This window comes from Buteo buteo, chromosome 2 (genome assembly GCF_964188355.1).
Source record: "Buteo buteo chromosome 2, bButBut1.hap1.1, whole genome shotgun sequence".
Lineage (NCBI taxonomy): Eukaryota > Metazoa > Chordata > Aves > Accipitriformes > Accipitridae > Buteo > Buteo buteo.
The window spans coordinates 42,254,323-42,275,366 of NC_134172.1; the positions used below are offsets into that span (position 1 = coordinate 42,254,323).

Here is a 21,044-nt window from a genome sequence, read left to right on the forward strand (position 1 = left end):
TATAGTCTCAAAACAGATTCTGCATCATGTGATACCATACCCCACACAACAGAAAACTATTACTTTTCCTTGAAAATGAATATTTCTTCTTCATGCAGTTTTACAAAGAGGTAATACAGACATGAACAAAGAAAACTGTCACTAGTCATTAGCTATCTTGAAGTACATATCCTCAGTTCAATTCTATATGCACCAATCTCCCTTTACTGAAGAAAGCTAAAAGCTGTAAATGCTGAACAAGTTTACCTATCAATACACCAATTTATGTTTTTTATATCATAGCAAAGCTAGCTCACTAAATGAAACAAGAACATTTTAAATAAAAGTACTAAGAAAAGGATCAATGGAAATGTGAAGGAATATTATACACAAATAATTCCAGGATAACACACAATAGCTCAGTATTATGAAAAAAGTAATAATTTCCCAGGAACCAATAAATTAATCTTTTCCATAAAACAACTTCTACACAACCTATGAAAAATCAAAATCCTCCAAAGATTATTTTCACAGCCATTTAGAAGTAACTATTTTGAATAAACCCTACTTTAAGGATGAATTTTGACTTTCATGAAAAGCATAATTCTGACCTAACCTCTACCAGAATGCTGATCTGGCATTGTCTGTAAGTCAGGGTCCCATAAAAAAATATACTATTTTGGCAGAGAATTTTACAAAAGCTACTCGAGACTTTTTACATGGAGGATTGAAATCAACTTCCCCAAATTCATTGGTCAAAATTATTTATATTTCTTTTTCACAAGAAACATTTGATAGCTATTTTTAAAATCTAGTAATAGCTTTACAGCAACTTGGTAAAGCCACTGACAGTTTTTATCATTAAATTGTATTGTTAAAAATTCATAGATTTTGCTGACGCAAATATAACTAATTGCCTAACTCTGATGATAACCAGTATTCAAGCAGCATAATTTGTATGTGTCTTGAGAAAAAAACCTTCTTCTATGCTCATGCCCCCATGATTCACTTTTTTCTAGTCTGTTAGCAAAGGGTTATTTGATAAATAATCAGAGCTTTTCCTTAGAGTAATCAATTATTCATGGAAGCTGCAATGGTAGACAGTCATGGCCTCTATTGCAGTCAATCCACAACAGATCACTATGGAAATTTTGTATCACCTGACAGCTGTTCAGTGTCAGATATGAAATAGGTCATTAAACTAATTCCTCTTGAAAAGAAATTCAGATTGATAAAAAAAAAAAAAAAGAACAAGGAAAATGGCAGAGCTTTAAATAAAGGTTTGGAAGAAATGCTCAGTTTGAACATCCTCTTCAATTTGATGTGAAAGTGAAATGCCTCATACATATGTGCAACCACCAGCATAAAAAAACCACCAATCCCACCTAGAAACTAGGGATTTCACTGTAACATAACCCCAGAATAACACTGATGGCTAAGGTCGGAGTATATCAAGCTCTGAAACACTACAGCATGCTGCGTAGAGCATACTGCTTCACTGCTGCTGAAGTTTGGAGAAATTTAGCCTAAATTTCTAAAGAAATGTAGGCAGTTTCTTTTGCCACTGCAGGTCTAAAATACTCAGGGAAACCTCAAGCTCAGATATATGAATAAGTCAGCACAAGGTAACAAGAAATTGTGCATTCTTTGATCCAATGTAAATGTTTGCCTTCATATTAACAATAGTTGTGGCATACTATTAGTTTCGCCTTCAGTGTTAACATGTTAAACTCTTTCATGCTATCTCACAAGTGCCATAAGCTAAGAAAGCCAGCAAAGAAGCTCACTAAAGGTTATATGAAAGCTTCCACCATGGTTCGTAAGATAGAACAACTGATTTTTTGAGTTGGATTTACCCATCTTCACAGTAAGAGTTCTAGCTTCAAATGTGGTTGGATTTCTATGATGCTCACATATTGAGAATGAGACAAATAATTTTTCAGAATTGAGAAAAATCATGAATGTGTGGAATAGTTGGTCTACTTTGTATTTGATTTTATTTTGGTCTCACGGAAAACTGTGGAGTTTCTTTCCTAATCACTCCACAGATTTTTCTCCTGTTTATCTGCTGATACAGAAATCCATCTGCACACTTGCCTTTCTCTTTCTAAAGATGCAGACTTCTAGATATACAGCTACATGGCCTTATTGTGAACTGGGTGATTTGTGTTTGTGGCTCTAAATGAAGAAATGTTCTGGATAGCCTCCAAGTTGATTAAGAAAAGCTGCTTCAAAGTAAGAATCCCTTCTCTGCCAATTGCTCTTTGATACTGCACAGCAGAATTAAACTTCAAAACTTAGCTCCAGATTCTAATAAAGTTGGGGCAGAATGCTGGAGTGTATTTGACATGAGGTTTCATTTGGGGAAACACCACCAATCCATACATTTCAAATAAACATCCAAAAGCACCAGATAAGCCTCCAGAAGTTTTATGCAGGAAATTTGTGAGAGGTAACAGGATACTTAGGTGCAGCATGATAAGCACTCAGATCTCACAGACACTGGAAGACAGAGACGAGCCCTGCTGAGAGTCAAAGGAACAAAGAGCAGCAGCTGATTGCCAGAAAAATAGAGAGAAAGGATTGCAGGGAAGTATAAAAAGGGAAATAATATCACATAGCTGAGATAATCAGCAAGCAGTGAGATACTTAACAGAATCTCCAAGCACTTCTAGACTCACTGAGTGTTACTAATTACACATATAATTTTCAACTTATGTAAGTGGTATTTGCTTTCAAAATAAGAGTTATCACAATAAACTTTGATAAAATCGGCTTTTTAGTCATTACTAGTCCTATATTACAATTGCTGGGGTTTTATTTTATTTCTAGATGCAACTGATTTAATTTACTCCCATTTACAGTGAAGGACAGAGAGGTTTGCAGTTCACATGAAAGATTGATTCAGTTGTCAAAGGTTTGTAAGATGTACCCTTACTTTCTCTCACCAATGTATTTGCACTGTAAGCTACAACACAAAGAGGGTGAGCTGCCCTGTGTTTGACTTGTTTGCTACCTTTTGCTTATATACTATCCAGCACTAGGTATCTCTTACTATGTAACGCAGGCTGTGTCACACTTTTTCCTTGTGGTCAGTCTAGGGATAGCATGTTGCTCAAGGTTCACTGCAAACCACAGGGTAACTGTTAGTTTGGGCAATGAAGATAAATATGAAAGGTTTCATATTTCATTCAGTTAATTTTTGTTTTCAATACATAAAATGCACAGCAATAATATCGCCTATGTTTTAATTATTCAAGCTGAAATTTGTGGCAACATGATATTATTTACTTTCTTTAGTCAAATACTGTACTCCCTTCCCAAGATCTTCAGGGGCTTGCCATACTTCAGCAAAATCCAGGCTTAAACTGAGGGCATGGCAGAAGTTGGCCCCTTACTCCATTTTCTTAGCTTTGACCTTACCGCTCTCATTTGGTTTTGCATGCTTGTTTCAGATTCAACCTTGTCAGACCAATGACCTTAGCCACGTTGCTCTTTGTTCCTGTGCTTTCCATAGAGCACGAAAGAGCTTTTTATTTTGGGGACTGCAGATGAAAGCAGTAGCTGTTGCATGAACTTTCTGGATGAAACATCTACTGCAAAATCACCAAGAATTTGACCCAGGAGATCCCATGTTATCCTACCTGCCTGGGCAACTATTCCAGATTCACCATAACCGCTACCCTTGAAGGCCTTCTGTAGCCAAGTCTGCACCTCATTAAATATCTGAAGAAGGCAGAACCCAGGCTGGTAAATTTTACCTACACAGAAATTTGATCCTTTGGAAACGTAAATTTTACATAATTTCCACAAGTAATTACTAAGTGTTGTTGGTTTGGGGGCTTTTTTTTGAAGACTTTTTTTTATGCTGAAACTGAAATTCAAACACATAGGTCCTCCAGAATGTCAACAAATTTTTAATATATATAATTTTAAATATATATAACTTTTATTAGTCCTTTTTATGTGACTTCTTATCCCAGAGGCGTAAGAGCATGCCCAATTTAAAAACAACAACAACTAACTGATAGCAAAGGCAAGCACGCAAGTTTGATCCATAAAGGCTCAAATCACAAAAGAATATAAAGCAAAGGAGTTATTTTTATTTTAGTTTTTTTTAATTGTGTATTAAAACCAGGGGGCATGACATAAGCATTTCAAATGCTTGAGGTTGGCAGTAAACTAATGGAATTGCACTAGTGTCTATAAATAAAAGCATCCAGGTCAAAGGATGAAGATAACGTGGATGACCAGAGCTTGTTCAGAACATATGGTGCGCCTAAAACAATCACGTAAGTAAGACAGTATTTTTACCTCAAAGCCAAAGAAATTAGCTGCAAAAGATTGACTCAGATCACTAGGGTCCTATACTAAGTGAGCAGAAAAACACAACAGGTCATTGAAGCTCTCAGGAAAAAATTGCTGTAGACCATTTTAGTGGTAATTTACAGAAAAATTACCCACCAAAAGACTGACCTCCATTACTTGAGTAGGTAAGTGAATTCAGCGACACAGCTACCAACACCCCTCAGAACTTCTTAAAATCCAGATGCTAACACAATGCAATGTTACAATGAAAACAACATCAGAGGAATGATATTTTGAGTACGGTTTCTTATCACATGTCTGCATATTTAATTGTAAGTACAAAAATTAAGTCAGACAAGCACACTGTAATTTTATTGTATTTGCAGGCAAGGTATTAATATTTCCACATATGAGTTGAGACTTATTTGAACACCTTCACTGTAAATTGATAAGAAATAAAGATAGCTCAGTGGGGGCTCCTTTCATTCATTCTCTTATGTTCCAACAAATGGTGAAACTAATAAGAGCATCGGAAACAGTGTAAATCCTGTACCAACCACATACACAATGCCCTACCAAGCAAAAAAGAACAAAATATTATCATATCCTCCACAGTTTATACTTACTGGTGGCTTAATCCATTTTTAAAACTGCATGATGGATCCATCATGCAGTTTTAATACCAAACAGTTCAAACATAAAACTGCGTACTGCATTATAATTGTGACATACTAGTAGAAACACAGAAGAGCGGTTACTAAAGCTACAGGAAAGCTCCTCAATCATGTAAAGACACTGTCATTTATAGCTGGGGGACTTTTTGAACCAGAAATTTTCTCAGGGCATCATTTGACTATTTCCAATTAAGAATTGAGCAGTTCCTCTCTGATCTCGGTAGTAGCAAGAATTCACAATCATTTCCCCTGCAATCCTGTTGGTCAATTGTACAGATGCAGCAATATTCTATTCTATTCTATGATGTTGTTATATTTTTACTTAGGCAGAAACTCTGATGTTTTGGAGAACTGCTGGACATTCAGCCTTATATTGCTCCTATAGAATGCCCATATTATGGACATTGTTCAGCTGAGTGGTAGCTCCTTCTTCTCCAGGAGATACTTGGCATCTACTGCAGCTGCACATTCAAGCTGGACAAAACATGTGCAACAAGTCTAGAATTTCCAGGAAGTATTGGACCTACTAGGAGTCACACATTGCAGTTCATTTCTGTGTGTGCACTTCCATCTTAAACCTGTTGAAAGTATTTATTAACTGTGCATGTTAAAAAAATAAATAAATAAAATCTGTGCAGCATGTGTAGTAGGTCTGATGCTTTCCAGAAGTGTCAGACCTATAATTTACAATCTACCTGACACATTCTTAATATAGTGGTGTCCAGGTCAGAAGCAGAACAGTTCAACAGCAGCTCAGTGATTTGATCCTAAGTATATTTGACATTATGTATTTCCATAAGAAATATGCTCCATTGTTAGGGCTAGCAGTCCAGTTGTTTTTTTTTTTTTTTTTACAACATCACATTAATCTGTGAATAAGAATCTTACAAACTAACCAAAGAACACAATTCAAAAGGAATGAGGGAAAGAGCTTAGTAAGCATAACTAAACACACAAAAAAGAATGTTCAACAATATTTTGGTTTCATGTGCAAGTAGAACAATATGATGTCAAATGGTTAAAATACATGTTCTAGATGTGCTACCATGCATGGTTTATCCTTTTACAGCTAATTTATTCAGTATTGCCCTAGTAATTATGATGAATAATTACACAGTGAATTGAACTCAGCATTACACATCTTTTCTTAGTGTCTACCATTTCTGCTCTTATCAATGAAACAGGGTAGAACTAACCTGATGCTTTTCATGTACATAAAACAGAAATATTACTTAACCTAGTTAAATATAAAATAATTCATATAAAATACCTGCAACAACTACAATAAAGTGCAGTATTTACAGAAGAATTACTTTTCTTTTAAAAAGTGGTATCTATCAAAAAGAAAACTGTAGTCACTTCCCAAACAATGTAACTGGTTTATGTAACTTGAATACTACTTCAGAATGAATTCCCAAAGTAAACTTTTTATTCTCTTGTTGAAATCTTACAAGAGTGTAAGGATTTGTCTTTTTTTTCTTTTTTTTTTTTTTAAATGGAGATATTTAATTGTAGCATTTGTCTAGTCACCTTTCTGATGTAACTCTAGTATTTCTCTCTGGCTTTCTTTTTTGTTATTTTTTTTCTTGTAGATTTTTCCACTTGGCAATGAGATGCTGAGGCAGCAGCAGTATTTCTGGCAAACTGCTTGAATATACAGAAACCAGTCAGAGCAAAAGGATTTGCATTCACAGTGGCATGGCACACACATACTGTAACCACAGAGATTATGCAAATCCTTATACTCTGATTGTCTAATAATGGTTGTCAGTCAAAAGACAAAAATTTGCATATGCTAAGGCTAGTGAGAAATAATCACACAGTGATTATGCTAATCAAACACACTAAACACGTGAAGGACTGTCAAACTGGAACAAATCTGCGTATGTATGTGTACGTATGCTAAATGCAGAAACACAGAGTGCTAAAAGAACATTAAGGTTGCAGATCAAGCCCTTAAAAACATGAAATGCCTATAAGCCTTAATTTAACACCTTTATGAATTTACATTTTTTAAGTATGTTTGTATATTTTTCCTGAAAGATTCTTTTTTCTGTTTGGAAGATGGACAATGTTCACTTAATGAGCAACTGTTCAATGTTGTGTTTTGCCCAAGGGGTTCAATGAATAGCCCCACACCTCATTTACTGTATAAAGCTGAAACCTCACTCCCAATGGGAATTATCAGTCTATTCATTGGCTCTCCTACAGTCTTCAACACAGGATGCGAGTACTCTACAAGTATAATTAACTTATTTTCAAAACTTCTTTGTTAGAGAAAAGATGGTATTTTCTCAGAAATGAAGAATAAAAGTGTAAACTAGTTCGTTATCCAATTTAAGATACCTCATAGTACTATTATATTGCCTTTCATATATTCACCACACAGCTCCTGACTTCAGATTCATCTGTGAAGGTGCTACACAGACTCAGTGCAGCCTTACAACTGCAAGTTGGACTCACAATCCATTAAATTGTCTGAGAAAACTTTGGGTTAAGTGACTTGCCTCACATCTCTCGGAAAAACTCTCCAGGGTGGTAATCAACTGGTTTTGTGGAATGGGATGGCCTTTCTTTTTCTTCAGTCCCATCTTATTCAAAACATGTTTTCCAGTTTCTTCAACAAACAGAGCAAGAATACCACAGATAATAATCTTCTGAATTACAAAACCATGATTGCTCCCCAGTGCTGATCCAAATGACACACAAAATTCTACCAGACCTAAAAGATTCTCCCAAAGGAGAGAAGATGAAAGGCAACCAAATGTACCATGTTTGTCATATTGCTCAATTATCCAGTGGCCAATGCTCAATACAACAATTGTAGCGTAAGAAGAGACTAGCATGAAACAAACCACCTTGAAAGTGGGAGAATTACTCACTCCACTTCCAGTAGGCATTACCAAAGTGGTGTGGAAAGAAGGCGTGGATTGTTTCTTTTCAGCTGGTCACTTATATGAGCAGTGGCAGACAGTAAAATATGATTAAACCCAAAACAATTGCTTAAAACAAAAAGAGATAAATGTTATAGTCTCTCTAAAAAATCTCTCTAGAGATACCAATAAAGATAAAAACCTAAGGTTCACAAATGCCATTTGTTTTCTCAGCTTCAACCAAGAACAAGCAAAAATAAACTCATGAGAAAAATAACACCTTAAAAAAAAACCTAAGGGCATTTTCATGTTTTGTACTTAAGAAAAGAGCTTGGAACAAAAGGTTGGCAGGCATAATGAGGGTTACACAACAAATTCCCAATAACATCATTCATATGTGAATGAATTTCAGAAAACTGGACCAAATGTTATAATTGGTATTTAATAATAGTGGGTCTTTCTAATCACAACAATAATAAAAGCAGGATGTGTGCTGGACAGAGAACTGGCAGACAGGCACTTGATTCACTCTTACAAGTGAATTACTCACAGGTATGAGAGTCCAAAGTGGTCTCTGCAAACTACTACACACTTTTCAGAGAAGTGACTGCGTATATATGTGTTTAAGAGTGGGAAAATAAATCTGCAATGCAACCCTTCCTGATCAAGCTGATATGCTTTTTTTAGTCTATTTTTAAAATTCTTCTTATTTAGCATTTTTATCCTGGTGACTCCAAAGAAACCATTAAGAACTAAGATGTAGAATATAAATAGACTGTTTAAAAAATGTACATTCCTACCTGAAAAAGTCCAAAGGATGCTTCAAACATTATTAAAATATCAAATCTATACTTTTATAACATTTCAACACATTTCAAAATCTCTTAGTGAGTTCAGTTTTAACACTGGGAGAAGTTACAATTCTTAAGCCATACTTACAGAACCAGAGAATAAGAGACTTAAAGGGACCCAAAGACATCATTTAATCCATACCTCACATCATGAAAGGAAAAAAAAATGTTATAGGGACATACATTTTTATCCCAGGTTTTGGCGGGGAGGGTGTGATTGGGCAAATATTTTCATAAACCAAAGGCTAAAATACAACTGTTGAATCCTGGAATTTTTCAGATTCTCATTTTGTAACTGTTTCAGAATAAAACACTTCAACATTTCAGTTGAAACATGTACCAAAGCTGCTCTGCTTGTTTAGCCACTAGGTCTCTGACAAACCTTCACAAGAGTAATTAGAAAATTTTTGAATTTCTCTCCCAGTTCTTAAACAGATGTCTGTCTGTCTTCAGAATATGGTAGAAGCATTTTACTTCAGGTGCAAGTGCAGATGTCATTTGCTGGTATAATTATTTGACCACAGGCACTTTTTTCTCTCTCTTTTTTTAGGTCAGCACTGAAAAAAAGCACATAAAACATTTCCATTCCCTTTTCTCAGAAGAAATGTTCTACTGTCCTTCTTAAGAAAATTCAAGGATACAAAATTATGTGACCAGCTGTCATCATATTGCCTCATATCTTGAGATTCAAGACAATTTTATAGAAATTGATTTCATCACCAGCAGTCAACACAGAAAAATAATGTTCACCAGACTCTTCACATATGGGAACTGAATTGCTATGGTTTGCACATGCAGCTCAATATACCCTTTGAATAGGTAATAGTTAAGTATGAGGGTAAATAATGTGCACATCTATATCCATAGTCCTCATAGAGATAACTAAGAGCACTAGATCTCCTTGCATGTGAAAAATATTTTAACTTTGCTCAGCTCATAGATTATGGTCCATAGGAGAAGTCATTAAACTGCTTACTTCCTCCATAACATTATTAGGTCTAAAAACTGCCTCAATTTTTGAACCAGGATGAGACTGTGTGTTCAGGCCACTCACTTCCACTAAGAGAGAGATAAATATGAAATTGGAAAATGGAAAAGAAATGTAGTAACTTCTCTTGATATAGTTTGAGAGCTTACATAATAACGAAAATAAACCTTGTTGTGCTTAGTAACTAGGTATGCATAAACAACATTAGAATTTGGTACTAAGCTGAGCAAGATTCCAGGAAGATGAGAGAAATAGGTGGTCAGAAGGTGGCTTGCATTTTAATAAGGTATTTGTAACTGCAAAATTAAGATCAACCCAATTTCTGCTTCAGACTCCTCAAGAAAACAGAGAGTAGAAAAAGACAGAAAAGAAATAATTCAGAACAAATGGAGATTATTACTTTACCAACCCAACTCCCCACCAGTTGAAACATCTCACATTTTCTTCATGGTACAAAACTGAAATTATATTCCCTTTTGATGAAGAGAACACACTTATACCTGCACTGGGTACCCACATTGTGACTGTACTTTTTGAGTAATTCTCTACAGATTGCCACTGAGGTTCATTCCAAGTCTCCTGTCAGTCTTAGTGACTGAATCATTAGTGCAATCCTGGGTGCACTGAACAGCTGTGGAGAATATAGTTATGGCTCATTCACTACTTGAAGTGCTTTAATCCCTTCCTACCTGTCTCTGAAATGTAATGCATTAAATAACTCTCAGCATGTTTTTATATCATTTGGAAAAAAGATTAAAAGTTAACAGCGTATGTTTTCTGTGCAATTTCACCTTTGAAGTTTTATGTGAATGATATGTCAAAATTAAAATTTAGAAAAAAGTATTGCCAGGGAAGTACCATCCTGACCCTGACTTCTGAGCTTTTTGTAGTTCAAACCAGAACAAAATGAAACAAAGGAAGGAAAGAAAACCTGTTGTTACCTGTGTGCATACAGAAATACTAGTCCAAAAATTCAAGACATCTCAAAACAGTCTTAAAACAGCAATCTCTACTCCTTCCAGGAGTCCACTACCATAAATAAATGTTAATATACCTACAAAGTCACAAACATGGAGGTAGTAGGGGCCTTCAGTTTCCAGGACTACTTTAGTTACTTCTGTTTTTTCTGTTGTGAAAGGACAGTATGAGAAGGGAGAATTCATACACTCCTTCACTGTCATGGCTGATTGTGACATGGTTTCTTTCTATTAGTGATTTGGCTTGGACCTAGTTCACTTCTTTTCTTGAATTCTCTGATTGTTTAAAGTTACTTCATGTTGATTTTGGTCTCTTCCTGATTTTAGGTCAAGTAAACTCAGACTGGATGCCCTTATCCCAACTCAGTTCTGACTAAATTGGTGATGTACAGATCCTGACACACACAAGGTAGTCAGAGGTTCATTGAGCATGTGAGGACTGTGGTGCAGGCTATAGTCCAGTGCATAAGAAGGGATGCTCTGTGCGTTCCTCCAGGGTGGAACCCCAAATGAACTAATACATGCAGATGGGAACCAGAATTTGGGCAAAAAGGAAGGGATGAAGCAGGCAGATACTGAGCTACTGCTGGTCAGTGGCCTTGAGAGTTCTTCCATCTCCTCAGCTGACCCCCAGCCAGAAGGGCAGTATCACTTTAACATTCAGAGAAGCTAGAGTGCCATTGAGTATTTTGAATTAATCAGGTTGAAAAAAAATTTCATGTATATTATGAACTTAAACACAATAGGAAGTCTCATCTGAGTATTTCACAGTGCTTTATGATGACCACTTACAAGCAGGCAATTAACATATGAAAACTGAGCTGTACTAGAACTTTTGGCAAATCCACTTGTTCTCATTCACAGCCTTATGCCTTAGCACTAGACAGCACAGGCATAATTGATTCAAAATCATCTATGTCTGGAGTACCTCACACAAGTACCTATGGATGTGAAGACAGGCAATTTTATTGCCTGTGAACTGTCTAGTTGTTGCCTGCAAGAAAAGTACTTAAAGACATCTGCACTGCTAGCATATCTTTTCAGAAAAGAAACTCCACAAATACCCCAGTTCTGGTTATTTTGAAGGATTCACTTTTTAATGTATAATTTGATGCCTGTGGATACCGTATGAATGCATTGCCTCTGCTTTTATAGTAAAAGCTCTGCCCCAGAGATATCTACAACACAGAATAGGTAAAAGGGACCTGATGAAATGGCAGCAACTAATGAAAGAATTCTGAGAAAATGAAGACGACACCAGAAGTGCAGTGCAAACCCCAGAGGGTTTGCTTCTATCTTCTTAGATGCCTGTAGGTCTCTCAGCCCTAAGACTGGTTTTATTTTCTACCCATTTAATTATCTCTGATTATAACAATAACATCACCAATGAAAATTACATTCCTCCTGCTATTATAAAGCTCTTTTAGCTTTATACTGTAGTTATACGAGATGAACCCTATCCACCAGAACTTATTCCTGCTTATTCTGACACTCTGATGAACAAGTTCAAACCAAGACTTGACCTTGGATCTCAGCTTTGACAATTATGTCCAGACCTTAATACTTACGTAACTGCACACATTCATGTGCCAGCACTAATCATTAGTGACCAGGATCTTTGTGACACGCTTAAAAGGCCAGGAAATATTATCCTCATCTTACAGATAGGAACTGAGAGTAAGTAATAGTTCAAGGTTACCACGGAGGTCTGTGCCTGAATGCAGAGTTGAACCCACCGTTTCCTCCACCAACCCCTCCTTCCTAGCTCAGAGCACTGCCCTTGGGCAAGCCCTCACCACACTTCACGTGGTTCTTGGTTCTTGTTTCAAAAGACAGTCTGACCCAGTGGCAGGGAAGCTTTTACCTGGCAGCTCTCAAGAGCAGCTGCAGGCACAAACAGTTCTGCTATGGGACAGGATAACTAAAAAAATACTTTTCCTTCAGGAGCAGCTGCAAACTTCAGTGCTCCAAACCTCTACCCTTCTTCTTTTCCTGTATCTTCTTAAAAGTGCTGCTGACTTTTCAGGCACTACTGAGAAAACTGTACTTAATGGTAATCTCCTGTAATACGTGTAGGAGATTGCCTCTGCAATGGTTGTGCCTACAGCTTGAAAGAAGAGGAAGCCAGGAGACTCAAAAACAAAATTAAAAACAACAGTGTAGTTCATTATATTGAAATGGACTTGTATCTGCTCAGACCCTTCCATACATGAGAAATCCATGTTACTAAAAAAAAAAAAAAGGCATCTGTGCAATCACTGATTTGAATTTATCATTGGAAAGTTTTTCTTCTTCTTTGCCCCTTCAAAAGATCTTCAGTTCACGCTCTATGTGAGGAGCCACGCAGCACATTCACAGCATGCAGCAGGGTCAACTGATCCTAAAAAATCCAATATGTTTTTGAGAACCATCCATTAACTGTTTACAAATGGCATTTCTGAAACATTGTCATTCAAGTAACTGCTTTTAGTTTTCCTTTCAGATTTATGATTATTGAAATGGCATTACCAGTGCAAATTCTCTTTCCTTCTGTCACTTCTTGTCCTTCTCATTATTAACTCCAACTGGAAGTTGAACACTCTAAGTAGCATTATGCAATTACCAGGGTGGGGATTTGTCGCATTGGTTTTATATTGATAACACAATACAGCACCAAAGGCACACAATCAATGTAGAGTTACACTGCCTCTTGCTGATCAAACGCAAAGAAAAACAAGCCAAAAAACCCACACACCAAAAACTTTCATGATACCAGGCAGGTCAGGTTTCTCAACTGTTAACATGAAACATGAACTCAGGTAGAACGTGCCATTTCCTGGCTGCTCTCTGGAAGACCAGCACCTCATCAAATCTGCTGCTGTCTGCAGTTGGTATCTGAATTTGTACTCGTTTGGCCCCACACAGTGTTTGTCAGACTTCTAACCAGGGCATTCACGACGCCTGTAATGTGAAAATCACAATGACATCTTCTGACAGTGCATTTCTCCTCCGTGGAGCCTCCACAGAAATCAGACACAGGCTACATGTGCTTTCCGTAATACTCTTTAAGCAGAATGAACGCTTTGCTAATGGTGGTCAATCACTATGCAGATATCCAGTAATTGTACTGGTCAAAAGCAAAACATGTTACAAAAGGCACTTAAAAACCCCAACAAACCACAAACAAAATAAAACCTATGCCCCCCCCACCCCCTGCCAAAACAAGTAAAAGCAGATATGAGAAATGACTACTACAAGGTACCAGTTAATTATTAGCAAAGGGAGAAAAACTGTTTCCCCAGACTAAATTTTCAAAACCTATGTTGTTTACAATGATGTAAATATAAAAGAGCAAAGCTAAAACTTTAAATTGGCACATGGTAAGTCCTATGTTTCTATAATTATGCTTTTGCTGTCTAAGATTAATCAGGGTAGTTAATGATGCAAAAAATTACATTTATAATCCAGTCTGAATACAGCTGTACTGCAAGCTAAGATCTAAGTGCCATTAAGGTAAATGGAATTAATGGGCTGTCCCTGGCAATCTTTATATCTATCAGTTACTAATTAACATTCTTCTGCAAAGAATAATTTATGGGGGAAAAATACATACAGAAGCAATAATGTTAAAACTTGCAACACACTGCGGTCACAGGGTAGTCGTGCAGCTGTAATAGACAATGTGTTGCGCTCATTTCAACAGAGAACAAGAAAGTGCCAACTGGCACTGCAATCAGTAAAATCTTTTATGTTAAGTCATTTATTTTATATGGCAGCAAATTATTACTACCAAGGATGAACTTTTGTAGGAAATGTCGACTTCAGCTAATAATGGAAGGACTGAGCAGAAGCAGCAATAAAAACCTGATAGTTAAATTCGCTACTAAGAAAAATGAACACTGTGTGTTATCTTTGTAGATAATGTAGCACATTTGCTGCTCCCAACATATGACTCCCAACTTGATTACTGATTTTATGCATTCAGTACTCGCATTAGTTTTAAAAGTGTTCCCACCAAATCTTTACCACAAACTTAATTTGGCTCTTTTGGTTTTGGCTTTATGACATAAAAAGCGCTGCATAATTGTTTAGAATCCTTTTTGAAATCCTCCTTATTTTCTTGCCTGTGAACCTATGCACCATCACTTCACATATCAGGAACTAATAACAGAGAATAAATCTTACAATGAACACCAGAGCTTCAGAGGCTATTATATGTCTCACTTCTTTTTGGAAGAAAAAAAAAAAAACAAAACAAAAAACCCCAACAAACCAAAAAAAACCCACCCCAACTCCCTCAAAACACTCTCCTGAGACCTATGTCTCCCAGGAACAGACACACACACAAATGAGCTTTGGCATGAATCATTATCAAATGGTGACTGTTGCATTTGAAAAATATTCCCCTCACTAAAGGCAGTAGCAGTTAGTGGTTTTAAACCAATATCAAGATATTTAGGTTTACTTACACCATGAGAACAAAAATGTTAATCATTCTGAACTTATACTTAAAAAATCCAGCTTAGAGTTAATCGTTCGAATCACTAGTAATGGTATTATTCCAAGTAAACATCACAGAATTAGGATGATTTTAATCTTCCCAGACCCTGGCCAAAAATGGTATATAACTACAACATGCTATATTACTACCAAAAATGGTAATAATAATATTACTGGTATTTATATAAGTGAGATTCATTAAATAATAATGGTATTTTCTATGTTTCATACTTACTCCCCGCGTCAGTCACAATTTTAAGTTTATAATATAGACATAAGGATTGACACTAATCACAATTTAATGCTTTCCAATTAAAGTTGTAAAGCAACATTTAGGATATTTGCACGTTTTTCTAACTTAGCCAGTAAGATGCCAGTGACAAAAAAAAAAATCCTAACTTTAGAACTTACATGAACAGCTATTTTGCACACACTGTAGATAATTAACAGATAAGATTTTTAATTAACTCACAAAGACTTAGCATAATTTACCACATAGGGAAAAAAGTCCCTAACCCCTTGAGAAAATTAATTATACTGCTATAAAAATATGTTGTACATTGGTAAGAATTCTATTCTAGTGCTATAGGAATAAGCACTAAGTATTCTAACATGCTGTACTATGAATATCATCTCCTCCCTTTGTCACTTCCCCATGACCTCCCAAAAGAAAATACAGTCACATTCAGAATTACCTGTCTGGATTGTAGAATTTTAAGCAGTAGGGCGAGAGAAGTTTGTTAGAAATAAATACTGATTTACAAATGTTGATAAGCTTGCAGAGAAAATAAGTCTATAAACCCAGTATCAAAAAATACAACAGACCTACTGAATTTGCTGCCTCGAGAGCACAAAGAGAAATACATAATTTCGTTTTTCTGAGGGAATTGAATGAGATAACAGATAAACTGTCAGGATGGATCTGACTGCAATGCAGTAAATGCTGAAGTAAGTGTCCAATATTTCCATTATACAGTCTGGCATATTTGCAATATAATTAAAAACTACCACATATAATTTCTATTCAAATCAATGCTTTTTAAAAAAATTATTTTTAATGCTCCTGATTACAAAGCATATTGAGTTAAAAAAGACACAACACATTTTGGAGCTTTTCTCTGGTGCTCTGTATGCTAGAGCAGAAGACACGTTATTGCAGGGCCTAGTTGTGCTTCTATACTGAACGTTCTGGCAGGCTTCCCCACCGTAACCTCTCTGTTTAGGAATTTATAAACATCTTGAACGATATGCTTTTGCTCTGAACTTTACAGAAAGGAAAATAAGTTCTTTTCTAGGGAGGGTATTTATAGACCTAAAATCAAAAGCAAATGGAAACACCACATAAAGGTATCTTCAAACACCATGTTAAAGACAAATATTTTTGTAATGCAAAAGGAATGATAATATGATAATATGGTTCGATCTCTTTGGTTATTTGCTTTTAATAATGAACATTATGTTAGCAAGAGAGCTGGACTGACCATTCCGCACAGTGGAGTTCTGCCTTTTAGTCATCTATAATGCAGTGTGTTAATTCACCAGAAGTTGCTGGGTAGCAGGTCATTGTGCATACCTTTGATGTGCAAATTTATGCTTAAATGCTTTGAAGAGTTAGGGCCTGAAGTCCATACTGGATTCACACCAATATAACATCCTATCCTTCGGTGCTTTATCTGAATGCTCTTACAGAGAACTCTACGAAGAGCTGGACAAGGTGGTGTTGATTCTGTAATACGTTCAGTGTGAAAAGCAAGTTTTTAGGTAGTTGATATGCTAAAAGCAGTCTTCATCATTCTTGCTTATAATATGTGTTTGTTGCCATATTATTCTGCTTAAAAATACCTGCTATTCCTTTTACCTAGTTTGTAAGCCACTTTTCAACCAACATGAAACAGTACTGCACTTTCAAAGGTTTCATGGTCCTACAGATGTTGTCATAAACATCTAATTTTTAAACTTATTCATCTTAAGTAAGGCATTACCAATTTGAATAATATGCTGTGATAGAGTGCTGTTTTACAGCTAACATGCATTTGTCAAAATAAATGAACAAGGTTCATTGTATGATGGTATAAAAATATAGATGTAATTGCAGAAGCTGCAAGATTCCACTAATTCTGATTTCATAATTCAATAGTGAATCTGCTGAATAAACAACTTTATTATGTTAGGCTGGTAACTCAAGGCTGTGGAAGCTAAGTAGTGGAACAGATGGGTGAAAGGACTCCCTATGGTCAACAAGTCCAAACGAAGTGTTGTAAAGGAAGTAGTTCCTCAGGTGATACAAAAAGAGGTTTAATATCTGACCTACTGGTTATCCATTTATCCATCTTTGCCTCAGTTGTTCCTGTTACAGAACCAGGGAAGCTGTTTATGTTATGAAGCTTCTCCTGTAAGTTTGCCACTGAAAAGCAGTCTAAAAAAGTATTTCTACAACATATGCATTAACAGCCAATGCAGTGGCACAAGGATATGTCTCTGCCCTATCCCCCCAGCCTCTTAGTAAGCAATTTTCACAGGAGACAAGACTCCCCTGTTTCCAGCAGTTCGCTCCACCTCAGACCTGCTACAACACCCACTGTTCTCACTCATTCCCCAGGGACAGTTACAATTACCCCCCTCATAAATACACCTCTGAGGTGACAAGTGTCTCGTTTTGTACTTTTCTCTAGGTGGGTGCCAATGGCCCAACCGAACAAACTGAATCTCATTGCTGCTGTTGCTGTTACACTACACCTATGGGAGTTGACCAGCTCTAGAAAGTGCTTTCAGGTGCCCATGACAGAAGCTGATAAGGGGCCTCAAACAGTTCCTCACAGGCAGAGAGGGACACCTTTTGCCAGAAGGTGCACCCAAGTAAAGAGTAATATTAAGCCTACCCAAGGTCTGCAGATTTGGCTTTTAGATTTTTCTAGGTGCTACTTGGAGAACTCAGTCACCTGTTTGGAAGCAATATCTAAATGTGAGCCAGGAGAGAAGAGCCTTCCTTCTACACTTTTCCTCCTACACTTTCCCAGTCAATGCGTCTAAGTATTCACTCTCCATTCACTCACTTTTTCCCTCTATGCAGGAATTTTTAATGGCTTAAATATTGTTTTGCTCTTAGACTCTGGCCTGCAGAACATAAGCTTGTTAACTGAGATGGCAACAGGAACATCAATATTTTCTGGTGACAAGCTCATAATTTTTTCTGTAAGGAGCCTCAATATACTTTCTAGAGATAAGGTGTATATCCTTCATTGTTTTCTTCAATACCTATTCCTCCCTTGAAGCCTTGTTTGATTTCATTATTGAGCCAGAATAATACCAAGCAGGTAATCTTATGCAAATATAATATTCATACAAAACTCCACAGCTTCTCCACAGCCATATATAAAAATACTTGTTCCAAAGCATTTGTGATTGATTTCTGGTGGTGCCTTTTCTTCTTCCTCTTCTTTTTTTTTTTTTAAGAATTTTTTCATAAACAGGGAATAGTTCATAACCATGTTTAAGTGACAACAGATCAAACTTAATTTACCAATGCTACTATATCACTGAAGGGTTACTTAGAACAAAGTGGCAACAACATACTGTCCACTGTGTTTAAAATCTGTTTTAAACAGTCACATTTCCTGTTGACAGTTGCTCTTTTTTGCCATCCCGTGTTTACACTGCTGAATGACAGAAGTCCAGTTCTGCTACCATGGGAGACCAATCATTCCTACAAAAAATTGAAGCAAGAGCTTCTATTCTTCACCAGCAGGTAGCACTTTAGGCCATAGATTTACAGGAAAAACATGACTGGAGAGGTGCAGGGTAAGTCAGTACAAACACACAAAACAATTTTGAGAGATGCGGAGTTCTCCCTAACCCTTCTGACTCCCCACCTGTAATAACTTGAACTTCATTCTTAGGATTCTTCTCTCTTCCTCCTGTTTGTCAATCAAAATCAGCCAGAATTCAGGGGGCTTTACACATCCTGAACTCGTCCCTAGCACATACAGAGTTTTAATTACATGGAGAGTGGGACGGTGGCACTGTCACATCGTTGGCACTGATGAGGAGGAGTCTTGAAGAAGACCTTGAAGATGAGGGACTCATCTTGAAGATGAGGAACGGAATGATGGCATATGATGACATATTCATAAAATTAGTAAGAAGGAAAATGGGCATTCTGCTGTGAGATTCATAAGCAGGAAGGCATAATACTAGAGCTTATAAACTACTATGCAAAAATGTGGGAAACCAGTAACTCAGAGGTAGGGTACCTCATATGCACAGCAACAAATGCACAGGTTGACAGAAGACACTTAAGGTTTTACTTTTAATGTTCTTGGAGGAAGTGAAAAATTGCCTTAGGCTCAGAACTGTCTGTTCCTTCATTCTTCTGTCTGCTGTTCTCTGTACAGGTCTTGCAATGTACTCCTTTTCAAAACACTTTCATCACAATCACCTTGTCTAGTTTATTCCTAATTAAAATTTTAGGAGATACACATTACTCCATCCTTTCTCACTTAGGTCACCTGATTAGGAAGAGGAAACTTCATTGATAACATAATTCACATGTTGTTCCGTCATCCAGCAATGCCTGCATTTATTTGCATACAGAAGGATTTGAGGAAATTTTTTAAAATAAAAGTAAAATGGATATAAAACAAATCAAGCTACATAAACCTTAGGTCAGAATTCATTCTGTATGAGTTGCAGGACAATATGAGTTAAGGACAGGAACTGATCAAACATTTTGGGTCTGATAGGCTTATGTTCCAACTCATGTTCTCCAAGAACAGTAGATGTATTCAGCCATTTCACATTACAAAGATGATGTGATACTTGCCTCAAGGAGCAGCATGCTACATCAGATGCATAATGGTAGTTCAAATGCAAAATAGAGTTTGCTGAAGGTCCCACTTCAGAACAATACAAAGTTAAAATACCTCTTTTATTACTTTTTTATACTAGTAATGAAAGAATTTTTTCGTAATAAGTGTGTTTTATCAAAAGAATTTAGTTTAAGACTCAGCTAGAATGTCTGCCTAAGTGATGATACCCTAAACTTAAAAATCCAGTAATATTTTGGAGTGGGAAAAGTGAACTAGTTCTTACAGAATTCATTTGCTAACTCTGGGAGAAAAATGGATTGATAAGCAATTTGACTGTTTTCCTTTTAAACTATCCTTGCTTGACATAACCATTAACAGCATTTAACAAAGCCTTGGTTTAGAAAAGACAAACGAATTCTATTTGAGGCTGCAGCAATACAAAGAAGCTATAATGGACACATGTAAAATCCTATAATGTTATAACCAATACAGATCAAAGCAAATATGTGCAGTGAAATATGGTATCATGCCCTCCTTTAGTCCCCTCCCCACAAGAGTACTCGAAAATATATTATTTGTTAAAAGAGTCTCCTAATCTTTTAAAACTAAAAATACATCAAGCAGAATCTAATTAGTTACAGCCAACATTACTATTTGGAATCGACTCGGAAAGACATAGCTCATGTATCTAAACCATTAAGTCATTTCCAAACTACGTAAGAAAATTCGCTATCTCTGAGCAATGGAGATAACCAGCTTAAATCATCTTAAAATAATAGGTGTTGCATTTGAGGGTCTGACAATGGCCTATTTTCAGATCTCCACTTTATATCACAGTCTTGTGCATGAAAGGAAAGAGCAGCTACCTCATCCCATTGCAGAGACAAGTCTGCAGTAAGTAGATAACTACACAGCTTAGAAGAATTCAGATGATTCTCTTGTTCATCCACTTATCTCCTGTAGGACCTGAAGTAAATACCAGTTTCTTTGCACCTCAGTTAACCCACGAAAGAGAAAATTAGGTACACAGGTTGCTGAAGGATAAAATCATTGAAGACTGAGATGATCATAAGTGAGGATCTACTCTTGCTTGAAACAAGTTGGTTTTGA

At 36.4% G+C, this 21,044-nt stretch overlaps 1 protein-coding gene across 3 annotated transcripts in view; it reads right to left on the reverse strand.

The window, feature by feature from the left end:
- Positions 1-21,044, reverse strand: part of ZNF385D (zinc finger protein 385D) — a 445,996-nt gene that overhangs the window by 107,014 nt on the left and 317,938 nt on the right. The window lies entirely within an intron of this gene.